The sequence below is a fragment of the Mustela lutreola genome, chromosome 4 (assembly GCF_030435805.1).
Source record: "Mustela lutreola isolate mMusLut2 chromosome 4, mMusLut2.pri, whole genome shotgun sequence".
In the NCBI taxonomy this organism is placed as follows: domain Eukaryota; kingdom Metazoa; phylum Chordata; class Mammalia; order Carnivora; family Mustelidae; genus Mustela; species Mustela lutreola.
Window position 1 is genome coordinate 37,550,001 of NC_081293.1, and position 17,032 is coordinate 37,567,032.

A 17,032-nucleotide genomic window follows, 5' to 3' on the forward strand; every position below is an offset into this window, starting at 1 on the left:
AGATATGCTTCCACAAAGTATTTTATCTTCCTATTTAATAATAAGAAGAATATAAAAATAATTTTGGAATTGCCTATGGAAAATTTCGATTCTATTTCTGCTGCTACTACTACTACTCACAAGCCTGGCGGGTATCTATCTGTCCAGTGCTGTGAAACAAGAACTTGATGTGATCACTATTTCTCATAGTAACCTGAGAGATGGGATAGTTTTATCTTTACAGGTCAGGGATGTGTCTAAGATGTGAAAATGTGTTAAGGAAACCTAACTCAGAATTAGGAAGTCATGAAGGGAGGACTCACACACACCACTCCTCACAGCTTGCAAAATCCAGCAGGAGGAAAATTTCCTCTCAGTTCAGTAACCAGTGAAAGGCCACCACTGCTTTGCCTGCAGCCAATGAATTCCTCGAACGGTCTTTTGTTTAATAAACCCCCTCCCAACTTCCTTCTTTCCTCTATAAAGTATGTTCTTCTCCACTGTTCTCTGTACTCGCCTGTGGTTTGCCATAGTGTGCTTGTCCCACATTGCCATTCTTCTTCCATTCCCGAATAAACTTGCTTTTACTGGCCAAATTCCTTACCTTTCTCTTTTAAAAGATTGACAGTGGTTATCCTGAATTTACTTATTTACTTTTTTTTTTTTTAGGATTTTATTTACTTATATTACAGTGAGAGTGAGAGCATGAGCAGGGAGGAGGAGGCAGAAGGAGAGGGAGAAACAGACTCTGTGCTGAGCAGGGAGCCCAATGCTGGACTCAATCCAGAACCTTGGGATTGTGACCTGAGCTAAAGGCAGAGGCTTGAGTGATTGAGCCACCCACGCACCCATGGTTATCCTGAATTTAAACCAGTCTAACAAAACCCAAGTCTGTGTTCTTCTTAAACTCTCTAGTAAATTGTACCTGGACATAGCCAGATCTCACTTTGAAGGGTTCCCTTATGCACAAATTACACTCACCGTAGTTTAGTTGCATAACAGTTCCTCAAAAACAGTGCAAATTTTAGTTACAACACTGTATCAACTGTAATTGCATAAAGTATAAACTTCACTCCTAGTTCTTCAGACCACAGATCACTATATAAATAAAGGGTGTGTATCGTGGTCGTGGTAAGTGACAAGTCATGTAAACTCTCTGAAAGTCTGCCAGTGGTCACTTTGAGTCTGTTGCTTAGCTCTCATATGGACAGAAAAGCATGTGATTGGGTCATCTTGTCTTCCAAAATAAACCTATGGGACATTTAGGGGAAAAAAAGGATGATCAAAAGAGGGAACTGATCAACAAGGACAAAAGTGCAGCAAATAAATGAAAAGTGTTAATGCTGGGAGTAAAATTGGAACTGAGCGTAAGTGGAGTTATATCCAAAAGAGCTGACGGGGAATGTTGATCATTGCTGTTTTCCAAGAGACTCCAGATCTGCAGCCAGAGGAACTTGTCCAAGGAGAACCTAACATAGGAAAAGTGTTTATGATGAAAAGGTTAAAGATGTCCTAAAAGAGATGATGCTGGCAAAACAACTTTATGCTGGGGATTTTTGAAGATATTTCTTTTTTTTTTTTAAGATTTTATTTATTTATTTGACAGAGAGAGATCATAAGTAGGCAGAGAGGCAGGCAGAGAGAGAAAGGAGGAAGCAGGCTCCCTACCGAGCAGAGAGCCCGATGTGGGACTCGATCCCAGAACCCTGAGATCATGACCTGAGCTGAAGGCAGTGGCTTAACCCACTGAGCCACCCAGGCGCCCCTGAAGATATTTCTTAACATTGAAAGTGTGAATAATAAAATGTTGGAAGGTGATCTAAATTTATAAAGGAGTATGAAAATTGAGAGAAAAATTGAAAAGATGCTCTTTCTGTCATACACTATGCAATGAAAATAAGAGGCAAGCATTGTTTAGACTATTCCCAGTAAGGTTTTACAAATAAAACACTGTAATTCTCAATGTTTCTAATAAGTTACAGAGTACAAAAATAAATATTAGTTTTAATGTTGTTTTCATCTCCCAATACACTTAGAGCATTTTTAATGTTTTGGCAAAAATTTCAAAGATTAGAGAAATAATATTTTTTCCCCATAGACCCATAAGATTGCTTTGCATAATTTCAACTTGCATGGTCACTTTGACGGTTTCACGCTACTGTACAGAGTGAGGGACACACAAGCACACACACACACAGCAAAGAAACAGTCTGGCTTAAGAGGATCACTAGAATGGGTCCCAAGCATTCTGGGTTTCTGTGCAAGAATTTACTGTTTGGGTGACTTTGGAAAAGTCATTTAACTTCCTGGGCTGAATCTCCTCAACCCTGAAATAAGGGGTCTTAACAATGACTTTTCTCTTCTGGCCAGTCCGAGTCCTGCTAATTGACAACGAACAAGTTAATATTGCTAAGGACCTTCCTATTACCTTCTGAGAGGGTAGCCTGAGTCAGTCTACAATGCAGTCATGAATGTTGAATCTACAAATAAATCTACTGAAATCTGTAAATGCAATGAAAAGCATTTTGGCATTTCATGAAAATGTGAACTATAAAGTCTTCATTTTCTATTAGGATGTTGGCTTACTTAGAGTCACAAAGTTGGTTTTCATTCGTCTTCACCATAACTGACAGAGGCCTCCATTTCTGTGGCTGAGCTCCTGTGAGCATGACTCTTCTGATTCTGAATGTATTCAGGCAACTGTGCCCTTTAAATGTGGCTTTAGGGGCGCCTGGGTGGCTCAGTGGGTTAAGCCGCTGCCTTCGGCTCAGGTCATGATCTCAGGGTCCTGGGATCGAGTCCCGCATCGGGCTCTCTGCTCAGCAGGGAGCCTGCTTCCTTCTCTCTCTCTCTCTCTGCCTGCCTCTCCATCTACTTGTGATTTCTCTCTGTCAAATAAATGAATAAAATCTTAAAAAAAAAAATGTGGCTTTATGTTTATAAAATCTGAGAGGATGTCAACAACCCAACTTTTTTTTTTTTTTAAAGATTTTATTTATTTATTTGAGAGAGAGACAGTGAGAGAGAGCATGAGCGAGGAGAAGGTCAGAGAGCGAAGCAGACTCCCCATGGAGCTGGGAGCCCGATGTGGGACTCGATCCCGGGACTCCGGGATCATGACCTGAGGCGAAGGCAGTCGTCCAACTAACTGAGCCACCCAGGCGTCCCATCAACCCAACTTTTATATGGAAGGTCTTCTTAAGGATTAAGAAATGCAATTACCTACTCATTTTGTTTTATTTTTATTTTTTTAAAGATTTTATTTTTAAATAATCTCCACACCCAACGTGGGGCTTGAATTTACAACCCAAGGGGGCAACTGGGTGGCTCAGTGGATTAAGCCTCTGCCTTCAGCTCAGGTCATGATCTCAGGGTTCTGGGATCGAGCCCCACATTGGGCTCTCTCCTCAGCAGAGAGTCTGCTTCCTCCTCTCTCTCTGCCTGCCTCTCTCTGCCTACTTGTGATCGCTGTCTGTCAAATAAATAAAATCTTAAAAAAAAAAAAAAGAATTTACAACCCTCAGAGATCGAGAGTCACATGTTCTACCTACTGAGTAAACCAGGCACCCCATAAAGTACACCTTTATTTTTTTTCTTTTTTTGTTTGTGTGGGTTTGTCTTTTTTTTTTTTTTTTTTTTAAGTCATCTATCTGCCCATTGTGGGGCTTGAACTCCTGACCTCAAGATCAAGAGTCACATGCTCTACTGACTTGAGCCAGCCAGGCGCCAGCTCTACTCATTTTAAAGCAGTTTACTTTAAAAAAAAAAAAAAAAAAAAAGTTAGCTTTCATTTACTTATCTATTCAATACTACTTGAGTCTGTCCTTCAGGCAGGGGACCACAGCTGTTCTGGATACTCAGAGACTAAGCTAAACTTGGTGCCCGCCCTTGATTACTGGTGAGCAAAAAGATATTTAAACCTTGTTAAATAAAACAGGATAATTCATTTAAAAACACATTAACACCTATAGAAAAAGCATTTCTGGCCATCAGCAAAAATTTAATGAGAACTTATTTGAGACCTGTGCTTTATGGTATGGAAGACAAAGAGAATTAAATTGTTACATCTTTGCATTTAGAGAGCTTACCACCAAGCCAAGATTTTCGTTCTTTTCTGAAAAGGCAAAATTTATTTCTTATCAGTGTTTCTTATACATTATGTCTTTTCAGAAAAGAATAAAAATTCTCAGGAGCCACGTTAACTAAAAAGACTTTGAGAATAGAAAAACTGAATCACATAGTAATAAGATACAATGATTACTATAAAAACAACTCTAGGGGTGCCTGGGTGGCTCAGCCAGTTACGTGCCCATTGAGCTCAGGTCATGATTTCAGGGTCATGAGATCGAGCCCTGTGTCTAGCTCCATGCTGGGCACAGAGCCTGCTTAAGATTTTTTCCCTCCCTCTCTACATCTCCCCCCCTACCCTAGCTTCGTTCACACTCTCTCTCAAAAAACAAACTTAAAATAAAAATGAAAAAACTCTAATCTTTATCTAAAATATATATTGAGCTGCTGATACGAAACATAAAGTATACTAAGAACTGTGAATAAAAGCAAATCACAGTTAAGACCTAGAGCGAAAGTCAAGGGCAAAACTTGATGATGCCTCATTTAGCTCCTTCACCTTTCTTTCTGTACCTGAGATGTCAAATCTCTGTGCTCTTCACAAATGAGACTTTATAAAAATTGCTTTCAAATCCTATTCATTGGATCACAGTGATTTCTGTGTTAAACAATCCATTTTGGAATAAACTTTCACGGGGTGACAACTGGAGTTAGAGGAAGTCTCTTGGGCCTCCCTTTGAGAAATATTACACCCACAGAGTCAAAGTAGATAGCTAACAATTAGCCTGCCCTGCTCTCTGTATTCAAGTGAAACTCCCTAAAGGAAGCCAAAGCTTATTCTGAGTATTTCTAACTGGCAAGACTTAGGTAACAGGTTCTAGCCCTCCAGGCAGTGTGAAGAAAGCCAGTGACTTAGAGCAGAGACAGAGCCACAAAAGATGGCCCTTTCAAAGTGACAGTTGAAGATAGTAGCATTTCAGTTCCTCCCTTCTTAGCCTAAAGCTGCACTGTGTGATAAGGGGGCCATTTACACACACAGCTCAGTTGAGCACCTGAAATGTGGCTAGTGGGACAGAGGACCTGACTTTTTAATATTCTTTTATTATTTTTTAAGATGTTATTTATTTGACAGACAGAGATCCCAAGTAGGCAGAGAAGCAGGCAGAGATAGAAGAGGAAGCAGGATTCCTGCTGAGCAGAGAGCCAGATGGGAGGCTGGATCCCAAGATGCAGGATCATGACCTGAGTTCAGTTTAGCAGAGGCCTTAATCCACTGAGCCACCCAGGCACCCCTGGGTTTTATTTTTTAAAAGTAATCTCTACACCCAACGTGAGGCTCAAATTTATGACCCCAAGATCAAGAGTTACATGCTCTACTGACTCGGCCGGCCAGGCGCCCCTGACTTTTTTAAAAAATTAATTTGTTTACTTACGGGGGGGCGGGTAGGGCAAGGAGCAGAGGGAGAGAGAATCCCAAGCTGACTCTGAACTCAGTGCAGTGCTCAGTGCAGAGCCCAATGTGTGGCTCATTCTCAAAACCTTTAATTTCACGACCCTGACTAAGATCATGATCTAGGCTGAAATTAAGAGTAGGACACTTAACTGAATGAGCCATCACCCAGGCACCCCTGACTTTTCATTTCAATTATAAAATACACACCATAAAGTTGACCGTCTTAACCATTTTCTAAAATCAGTAGTATTGGGGCGCCTGGGTGGCTCAGCTGGTTGGCATTTGCCTTCAGCTCACGTCGTGGTCCCAGGGTCCTGGGATGGAGGCCTGTGTCAGCCTGTGTCAGCCTGTGTCAGCCTGTGTCAGGCTGTCTGCTAAGCAGGAGCCTGCTTAGAACTCTCCTTGCTGCTCCCCCTGCTTGTACTCTTAAATAAATAAAATCTTTTGAAAAAAGTCTTTAAAAGGGGCACCTGGGTGGCTCAGTGGGTTAAAGCCTCTGCCTTCAGCTCAGGTTATAGTCTCGGGGTCCTGGGACTGAGTCTTGCATCAAGCCCTGCATCAGGCTCTTTGCTCAGCAGGGAGCCTGCTTCTTCCCTCTCTCTCTGCCTGCCTCTCTGCCTACTTGTGATCTCTGTCTGTCAAATAAATAAACAAAATCTCTTAAAAATAAATAAAAAGCCTTAAAAAAATCAGTAATGTTAAGTACATTCAGTGTTGTGCAAGCAAGCTCCATAGTCTTTTTGTCTTGAAAGCCTGAAACTCTATACATAGTAAATAATTCCCCATTTCCTGCCTCCCCACAGTCCCTGGCAACATCACCATTCTTCTTTCTGGTGCTATGAAACTGAGTACTTTTGATACCTCATCTATGTGGAATTATGCTATATTTGTCTTTTTGAGACTGGCTTCTTTCATGCAGCGTGATGTCCTTGTTTCATCCATGTAGTAGCATGTCTTAAATTTCCTTCTTCTTCTCCTCCTCCTCCTCCTTCTTTTTTTTTTTTTTTTTTTTTTTAAGAGAGAGCATAGCAGGGAGGGGGCAAAGGGAGGAAGAGAGAGGGAATCTGCTGAGCTCCAGATGTGGGATTCAATCTCAGGACAGAGATCATGACCTGAGCCAAATATCAAGAGTTGGGATGCTTAACTGACTGAGCCACCCAGGCACCCCAGAATGTCCTTCTCTTTTAGAGCTGTTATGCATCTATCAATGAATTGGGTTGCTTCTACCTTTTGACTGTTGTCAAAAATGCTGCTATGAACATTGGTGTACAAATAGCTTTTAGATTTTGCTTTCAATTATTTTGAGTATATCCAGAAATGTAATAGCTGGATTACATGGTAATTCTTTTTTAATTTTTTTAGTATTTGCCGTACTGTTTTCCATACTGGCTGTACCATTTTGCATTCTTGTTGGCAACACACAAGAATTCCAATTTCTTCGCATGTTTGCCTTAATTTAAATTTAAATACTGATAATTCAGTTACTGGAAAACTTTTAACTATGTTTGGAACAACATGGATATGTGAATCTACTTTTTTAACTATAAGTTTTACAAAATATAAATAATATTCCCAACACAAATTTAACATCTGTATTCAGATGTGTTGTTCAGTAGAAAATACACACCAGGTTTCAAAGATTTAATCCAGTAAAAAATTATAAAATGTGTCTCATTGATAATTTTATATACTGATTACATGTGAAATAATATTTTGGGAGTGTTGAAACAAACAAAAACATAAAATTAATTTAACCTATTTCTTCCTACTTTTGTAAATGTGGCTCCTAGAAAAATTTTAAATTACTTATAGGGCTTACATTCTACTTCTATTGGATAGCACTACTGTAGAGGTAGCCTCCACTTTAACATAGTGAAAATCACCAGATTCCAGAAGATAAACTCTTCCCGGGGTCCCAATTGTTTTTTTTTTTTAAAAAGAAATTAAAATAAATAAATAAAAAAATAAAATAAAAAAATAAAATTTTTTATAAAGACCCTGAGGACCCCCCCCCCCCAAAATCAGGCTCTCTGCGCAGTGGGGGAGCCTGCTTCCCCCTCTCTCTCTGGCTGCTTCTCTGCCTACTTGTGATCTCTGTCTCTGTCAAATAAATAAATAAAATCTTTTTAAAAAATAAATAAATTAAAAAAGAAAGATTTTATTTATTTGAGAGAGAGAGAGAGACGGAGAGCACAGAGGGACCGAGAGAGGGAGAAGCAGACTCTGCAATGAGCAGGGAGCCTGACAGAGGGAGATCATCCCAAGAACTGGAAATCATAACCTGAGCTGAAGGCAGACGCTTAAGCACAACACAGCCAACCAGGAAGCCCCCCTCCCACCCCGCCCACCCTCACCAGTTGCTTTAATATTTGTATCATCTGCCCTTAATATCTTAATACATCTATCTTTCTTTTACTGCAGGAGGATTCCCTGAAAGCCCCTCACCTTTTTTTAAGATTTACTTATGAGAGAGAGAGAGAGAGCGCGCGCGAGCGCGCGCACCCAAGCGAGCATGAGGTGAGGAGGGGTAAAGGGATAGGGGAGAGGAATTTTAGCAGACTCCGTGCTGAGCAAGGGGCTTGATATCAGGAGCCTGAGATACAGACATGAGCCAAAACCAAGAGTGTCTTGCTTAACCAACTGTGCTACGCAGGCCCACCCTGAATGACACTTTCTATTCACTGTTGCCACAAAAAGCCAGGCCGTTATACCCATTTCCCTAGCGAGTATCTGGTGTTCAGTTTTGGTATCCTATTTTCTATGTTTTGTTGGTCTATCAGAACCTATGCCTTCCATTGCAGAGTCCTCCTGTTTGTGGTGGGGGGTGAGTAGGGGGGGGCGGTGGTGCTGGCAGATGCATAACACCTCAGCAAGGAGAGCTCAGGCGGTATGTTAATGTGTTTACAGAAGAAAAGAGGCAGTTTCTTTCTTTAATTTGACAGTGCTGCCTGACAAAACTTCTGTACGTTTTGTGGTTTTTACCACTTACAGCTTATTTCCACTCTGAAAGTAGTCATAAATCCTGGACTGACTTCCATATGACAACAAAGTAGTGGGGCAGTACATGGATGAGATGTGGTCACTTTCAGTGACTGGGGGCTACATGACAGAGAGGTGTGTAGGGAGCCAGGAAGAAACCCTGTCATGCTGGGATGGGAAGAACCAAAAGCTAGATTTGAGACAGTAGAGTTGTGGTTGTGAATGTATTTACCTCTCATACCAGAGTCACTCAGGATATAATAGCCATCACTACCACTCCAGTGCAAACAAACAAACAAACAAACACCTCTTCCATGGAGGATAATTGTTCATACATTTTTTAAAAAGCTTTATTTATTTATGTAAGAGAGCGAGCAGGGGCACAGGGGTAGAACAGAGAGGGAGGGAGAGAAAGAATCCTCAAGCCAACTGCAGGCTTGCTCCTGAAATCATGACCTGAGCTGAAACCAAGAGTTGGACGCTCAATCAGATGCTTAACTGCATGAGCCACCCAGGTGCCCCAATTCACAATTATTTTTGAATAAAATTTTTATTTTGGGATCATTTTAAATATACAGAAAAGTTGCAAAGATAGTACAGGGAATACCTGCATACCTTTTACTGTTTTTCCTATATTCGATGTGTGATATAAACATGGCACATTTAACAAAACTAAGAAATTCACACTGGGTGCTGGGTGGCTCTGTCAGTTAAGTGTCTGCTTTGGGCTCAGGTTATGAGCCCAGGATCCTGGGAGAAAGTCTTGCATTGGGCTGTTTAGTGGGGAGTCTACTTGTCTCTCTCGCTTTACCTCATCCCCCTGCTCATGTGCTCTTGCTTTCTCAAAAATGTAAAAAAAAAAAAAAAAAAAAAAAAAAAGAAAAAAGAAAGCGATTCATATTGGTAGAATACTCTTAAACTATAGACTTTAATTTGATTTTACCATTAATGTCCTTCTACTTTTCTGGAACCCAACACACAAGCCAAACTGCATTTATAATGTAAGCTTTTTATATACAAAGATCTTGCCCCATTTTACCATTCACATTAATGTTTTTACTTCTTGGTACAGACTGTAAGGTTTTATTTTTGTGTGTATGCTTACTTATAATTCTGAAATACGTGTTTATTCATACTGGTGGTGCCTACCAATGACTACCAGACATAGTTGTGGTCAAACAATGAAGGGTTATTAGCTGCTGTAGTGAGGGAAGACCTCACCCCAGGGGGAGTCTCAAGATGGGGGTGTTAGAGAGGGCTCATTATAGTATACGGGCTTCTGTTAGATGATCTGGGGGAGGGTCCAAGGAAACAGGTTTTGTTCTGGTTCAGTCAGAAAGCAGGAGCAATTCAAGGACTAGCTTAATTTTTATCAGAAAGCAGGAGGAATTGGAGCAGGGCTAGAGTTGTCATTAAAGCAGTAGTCACTCACGTTAGCTGGGGATGGGATGTTTGGTCATCTCTGTGCTTGCACAGTGTCTGTTTTTATCTGTTCATGCAGAATTAAAGTGGTCTTATTTTCTTCTTCTTTGTCAGAGAGAGAACTCATTCTAACGTTAATATTCCACGGCACTGCTTACGTTCATCAGGGCATCCAGGCCAGCTCCCAACCGTGGCTCTCAGAGCTGCTTTTCTTAGCGCAGCATCTGATCATAATTAAGACAGAAAGCAACAGAAGACTGCTTAGCAGCTTTTGCTACAGAAATGGCAACTCTGGTCCGCGATACTGCTAATTCCAGCTGTGTACATGTGCTTAACGAGCAACTCCCCATCAAGGGCTGACAAGTTCAGTCTGTCTCGTTTAGAGCAAAAACAGGGTGGCCTGGACGTAATAGGAACTCAAATGACATCGAACTGGAGCGTTTCTCCAGCAACGAACATTCTCGTCCCCCCACCCCCCCGCCTTGTCTCTGAGAACCAGGCCAGAGGGCCAAAGCCCTGCCCTCCGGGGGAACCGGGTGCCAGGAGAAGCGACCCGATAGTGCGGAGTAGCGACCCAAGAGCCGGGAGCACAGCCCGCGCCGGCTCCTCAAACTCCGCCCTTGGGAGCCGCCTTTATGTCTCCGCTGTTCTCGGTTCCTTCTTTCTCCCTCGGCAGGAAATGGCTCCCATTTTCTCCTCTCACGGTGGCCTTCGACCCAGGCGTCTTTGGGGCTCATTGATTGGGGTGCTTTTCAGTCTGTACTTTCCGGGGCTCAGGATTGCTCTGCCGGCCGCTGCCCTCCGGCCCCCCTCCGCGGGTCCCGGATCCCGCACACCCTTGGCGCGCCACTCTCCACTCCCGGCCGGGCGCGTCACAATGGCGCCTTCGCGGCCTCGCCCGCACCCAGCCGCGCTCCACTTCCAGCCCCATCTTCCCGGAGAGGTGGGGTTCTGCGGGGAAACAGGCCGGCGGGTGCGCGGGCTCCCGGGCTGTGGCTCCTGGGTGCTGGGTACAGGGCCGAGCGGGGACCGAGCAGGGACCGAGCAAGCCCAACATGGCGTGCGCCTGTCGGGCGAGAGTTGTGCACTCGGGCCTGCGCTGCGGTAGACCCCGCCCGGCGGAGGCCCCGCCCAGGGCGCGCTGCCAGGGGTTTCCATGGTGATGGCAAACTAGCCTCAACTGCCTCAGCTACTACTGCCAAGCTCCCCGCGTTCCACCCTCCTCTAGGTGCTCAGAGGGACGATCGAGGTGCGGGATGTGAAGAGCGGGAGCGTGGAGACTCGGATCCCGAGGTGAGGGGCGGGACCGGCGGCGGGTCCGAGGCTGAGGGCCGCACTACTGGGACCGACCGAGAACTGGGCCCTTGCGTGTGGGGACAGTGTGTGTGTATGTGGGGAGTCGGGGGGGGGGGGGAGGATTCGTTGTAGAGGGAGCCAAGATTCTTGGCTTCAGTGGGGGGGGAATCGCCAGTCCATCTGGGAAGATGGAGATGAGGGGATCTAGAGGGACTGAGTTTGAGGAATCCCTTTCTTAGGCCAGGGATGGCGGGGGAGTCCTAGACCCGCAGATCTGAGACGTCTTCGCCAGCCTGCAGGGACACCTTTAAGGGTAGTGAGACGTGGAGGGGTGGGGGTGGGGGCTCTTAATTAAAGGCAGTACATGCACATATTTCAAGAGTCACAAACTTGCACAAGGCTTTATTACTCAAAAACTTTTCTTCTCTCTATCGCCATTTCCTGCCTCCCTGAGGAAATAATTTCCAACCTTTAAACTTGTCTTCTCCAGAAATTTTACTTCTTCCTCTTTTATCTGCATCTCTTCTCTGTGCACTTCTTTTATTTCCTTTACTAAATTTGAACACTTCAGTCTGAAATATTTCCTCATTGATTTCCTTTGTCTCTTGGTCACACTTTGCTGCTGCCTGTGTGTAGTCAGCCGTTTGTTTTTCTTTACCTTTTCCTAGTCATACCCTTGACTGCTTTTTGCACTGGTTCCTTTTTGACATCTCATCTTGGAATAAGCCTAAATTCAGAGGGGTGGGAATGGGTCCAGAGCTTTGTCTCAGGCTCTCATATACTTTCTGTATGATCAAGATTTTCATGTGTAGTGGTTTTTTCATTTTAAAAATAAGAAATATGACATATAAGGATTATATTGTGAAACATGTCTTCAAGGTGATAAGAATACTACTTAACCTAAAATCTGTGTATGTTCCACTAATCTTAATAGAGCTCTACCCTGATTTATAACTTTTGGTGTAGTATCAATCATTAACTGCCCCCATTACTGTTTTGAACTTTATACTTTTAAATTACTTGTTTTTAATTAGAATTTAACTAAAATTTTTTTTATTCCTTCCTCCCCAAAATGAATTGAATAGTTTTGATGTAGGAAAAGATGTTAGGGTTCAAAGCCGAGAGCCAAGAAAGAATTCTTGAGACGTCTTTGGTGCAAAAAGATGATTTTTTTTTTAAAGATTTTATTTATTTATTTGACAGAGAGAGATCACAAGTAGGCAGAGAGGCAGGCAGAGAGAGAGAGGAGGAAGCAGGCTCCCCGCCGAGCAGAGAGCCCGATGCGGGACTCGATCCCAGGACCCTGAGATCATGACCCGAGCCGAAGGCAGCGGCTTAACCCACTGAGCCACCCAGGCGCCCAAAAAGATGATTTTTTTAAAGCAGGGGGACAGGACTCATGGGCAGAAAGAGTTACCATGGGGTCATGAGGTGTGGCCCATTGTATACTTTCAAGTTGGAAGGGGGTTAGGAATAGTATAAGTCTCTAAGGAATTTTGGAAGCAAGGTTTCCAGGACCTTGAGGGGGCTAGCTATTGTTAGGAAAAAGTCATTTATTACAGTCTAATAAAACCTTAGTCATGTGACCCTTCATATGTATATTGGTGGGCCATATGCTTGGGGGATGATTACCAACACATATATTGGGGGATTAAGGGGGTTAGAGATAAGGGAAGTTTCTGAAGGAATTTTTATGTGTTAAAGTAGACTTACAGGATCTTAGGGGGAAGGGGTGTCAGGCCAGGATTGACTTTTGACCTTAGCAAAATATTAATATCAAGTTAGTTGAGTCCCTAGAGGAATGTCACTCAGCCTGTTTCAAGGACTTGTCAAGGGTCTGTAGGTAATAAGGAAATTTAATAATTTTTCTTCTGCCTTTGTTTACCACATCAGTTTTGCTTGTCTTTGGATTCTATATATTAATTGTTTTCACACTGTTTTCCTCAGTGCCTTTCTTTTGTTAATTAGCCTTGTCTGTTGTCTTCACAGGATTATTCTAAGACCAAGTATATAGCTATAATATTTTTTGCTGCTTTATAGTATTCCATTTAATAAGCAGGCAACAACTTACTTCTCCACTATTCTGTTAAAGGACATAAAAGTTGTTTCCAGTTTGGGATATTATAAACAGTGGTATTTTGAACCAGCACATGTCTTCTGGGGGCACCCATGATATAGGAAACAAAGGCAGAAGGAAATGTAGATAAAATTAAATGTCCATATAACCTGCAGCCCATTGACAAATACTTGAGGCAAGCAGAATATAATCATCCTTCCAGAAGCTCCTGTCTCCTAATTGTCTTAATGTTACTGACTTGCTAAACGGAAATACAATCTCCCTTTGACAATAGCGAGGTCTCTGATATCCTGTATCTTCTTTAGCTTATGAAGATCCTTTTGAAACTTCTCTTATCTCATGAATTCTTTCTTGGCTGTCAGCTCCCAACCTCACCCCACCAAACCTCACCTATATTCCAAAACTATGTCACATGTGCCAGACTTACTTTAGACCATCCCTATTGCAGAATTCCTGGGTTCTAGAATTTGCCCACATTTAACTTCCTCACATAAAGATACTTAGTAAAACAGTTATACCAGTTTACCTCCCTCAAGCCAGTGGGACTGCTAGATTATAGAGTGAGTAAATGTTTAACTTTGTAAACAATTACCAAACTTTTCCAGAGTTTCTGTACCATTTTCCCATTAGCAATGCACGAGAGTTGCAGTTCGACATGTTTGCTAATTCTTGATATTGTGGGTTTTAAAAACTTAAAATATTTATTTTAGTCATTCTAATGGAGTATATGGCCATATTTTATTAGGGCTCTATTTACTTTTTTTAAAGATTTTATTTTATTTTATTTTTTTTAAGATTTTATTTATTTATTTGACAGAGAGAGATCACAAGTAGGCAAAGAGGCAGGCAGAGAGAGAGAGGAGGAAGCAGACTCCCTGCTGAGCAGAGAGCCTGATGCGGGACCCGATCCCAGGACCCTGAGATCATGACCTGAGCCGAAGGCAGCGGCTTAACCCACTGAGCCACCCAGGCACCCTTTTTTTAAAGATTTAAAAAAATTATTTATTTATTTGACAGAGAGAGAGAGAGATCACAAGTAGGCAGAGAGGCAGGCAGAGAGAGAGGGGGAAGCAGGATCCCCGCTGAGCAGAGAGCCCGATGTGGTGCTTGATGTGGGGCTCAATCCCAGGACCCTGAGATCATCCCAAGCCAAGGCAGAGGCTTAATCCACTGAACTACCCAGGTGCCCCTGAATGTTAGATCTTCTGTTACAGTCCCAGAGGTTCCTTCCTGAGGTTTGGTTCTGGTTTTTTGTTGCTCTTTGTCTGTCATTCAGATTGAGTAATTTCCATTATTTGTATTCAAGTTCACTGATACCCTGCTACTCCCCCTCCCCCTTCTTCATTCTGCTTTTGGGCCCATCTAGTGAGTTTTTTAGTTTGTAATTATATTTCTCAGTTATAGAATTTCTGTTTGGTTCTTTAAATCTTCTGTACTTTTTCAGTTGTTTCAAACATGTTCGTAATTGCTCACTGAAGCATTTTTGTGATAGCTGCTTTAAAATCCTTGTTAGATATTGCAGATATTAGTGTTGATAATGGTTTTCTTTTCTCATTCAAGTGGCATTTTCATGGCTCTTGGCAGGCGAGAATTCTACCACTGAACCACCAATGCTTTCATGGCTCTTGGTATGACATTTCTTTAAAATTGGATCCTGGACGTTTTGAGCAATTTTTTGAGGCTCTGACTCTTACTAAATCTTCTGTGTTGTTGTTGTTTTTAAGATTTATTTATTTTTATTTTTTATTTTATTATTTTTATTATTTACTATTTATTATTATTTTATTTTTATTTTATTTTACTTGAGAGAGAGTGAGAGTGAGAGTGAGCGTATGAGCAGGGTAATGGGATAGAGGGAGAAGCAGGCTCCCCACTGAGCAGGGAGCCCAATGTGGGATTCCATTCCAGGACTCTAAGATCATGACCTTAGCTGAACGCAGATGCTTAATGACTGAGCCACCCAGGTGACCAGATTTATTTATTTTAGAGAACGATAGAGAGCAGGGGCGAGGGGTAGAGAGAGAGGGAGGGAAAATCTTCAAGTAGATTCCCCGCTGAGCACAAAGCATGTTGCCGGGCTTGATGCCAGGACCCTGAGATCATTCATGGCTGATCCAAAATCAAGAGCCCTACTATGCTCAACTGACTGAGCCACCCAGGCATCCCCTAAATCTTCTGTTTTTGGGAGTTCTTCTCTGACACCACACTGGCAAGAGAAGGAAAGATGCTATCTCATTGCTGCCCATTAAGGCAGAAATCCAAGTTCTCTACTTGGCCTCTGTTGACAGTCTGGAGATTGGGAATGGAAGGAATGTTTTATTCTACTGGACAGTAGTGGCTGTCAGGTTCCCCACTGGACCTTCAATGATGGCACCTTCATAGGAGGGTGCACTAGAAGAGGGGTAAGTCTAGGCTTCCTATTAAACCTTTGCTGATATGGGTAGGGGTGTTGTCACACTTTTTGTCTATGGAGTTTGGCTGGAGCAAGGTGTTTATTATCTCAAAGTTTTCTGTCTTGTAAGGCTGCCCCTCTCCTGTCCTTTTGCTGGAAAAAGCATGCTATTCTTAGGCTTTTAAAAATCTGCATCCAGGGGTGCCTGGGTGGCTCAGACGGTAAGCGTCTGCTTTCAGCTTGGGTCATGATGCCAGAGTCCTGGGATCAAGCCCCACATTGAGCTCCCTGCTCGGTGGGGATCCTGCTTCTCCCTCTCCCACTCCCCCTGCTTGTGTTCCCTCCCTCACTGTCTCTCTCCATCAAATCAATAAGTAAAATCTTTAAAAATAAAAATCTGCATTCATTAACATTTTCAGATTGGTGGCTTTTTTTTTTCCCATCGGGTCTTTTTTTTTTTTTTAAATAATTATTTATTTGAGAGAATAAGAATGAGAGAGAAAGAAGAAACAGCGGGGAGGGAGAAGCAGGCTCCTTGCCAAGCAGGGAGCCTCATGTGGGGGCTCCATCCCAGGACTCCAGGATCATGACCTGAGCCAAAGGCAGACGTTTAACCAACTAAGTCACCTAGGTACCCCCAGATTGCTGGCTTTTCTAACACATAGTTGGTAGACACGAGGCAAAAAGAAAACCCAGGGACCCCAACATCATGTCATTTCTTGGGTCCTAAGATCCCTTCTTGATCTGCCATTTTCTCTCTACCTTTTAGTCTTATTTATTTATATAATGTTCAGCATGTTTAGTTGTACTTAGTTGGGGAATATGAGGTATAGCTACTCTATCTTGTCCTGCACTGGAAGTTTTGCCTTTATTTTGAAAGATATTTTTAGTATCTCTGCATATAAAGTTTTATCTTTCAATACTTTAAAACCATCATTCCAGAGGTGCCTGGGTGGCTCAGTGGGTTAAAGCCTCTGCCTTCAGCTCAGGTCATGATCGCAGGGTCCTGGGATCAGCCCCGTGTTGGGCTCTCTGCTTGGCAGGGAGCCTGCTTCCCTTCCTCTCTCTGCCTGCCTCTCTGCCTGCTTGTGATCTTTGTCTGTCAAATAAATAAATAAAATCTAAAAAAAAAAAGTGTAGACTTAAAAAAAAGCCATCATTCCACTGTCCTATTTCTTACATTGTTTCCATTTTTTAATGTAAGAGTTAACAAAACTTTTGCATAAAAGATATTCTTTTACAGGTGACTTAGTCTCTCATATTTCTTTGAATATATTAGACACACATCTTTCAGAATCTCTTGTTTGGTGTGTTGGCTTATTTTCCTTCAGTATTAGTTTTTGTCCTTCCGGTTGCATAATACTCT

At 42.5% G+C, this 17,032-nt stretch overlaps 1 long non-coding RNA gene across 1 annotated transcript in view; it reads right to left on the bottom strand.

The window, feature by feature from the left end:
* LOC131828694 (uncharacterized) overlaps positions 1–10,415 on the bottom strand; it is a 16,572-nt gene extending 6,157 nt beyond the window's left edge. The window contains exon 1 of the long non-coding RNA XR_009352548.1: positions 9,912–10,415. This is a non-coding gene — a long non-coding RNA (uncharacterized LOC131828694). The remainder of the gene's footprint in view (positions 1–9,911) is intronic.
* Between the last annotated feature and the right edge of the window lie 6,617 nt (positions 10,416–17,032).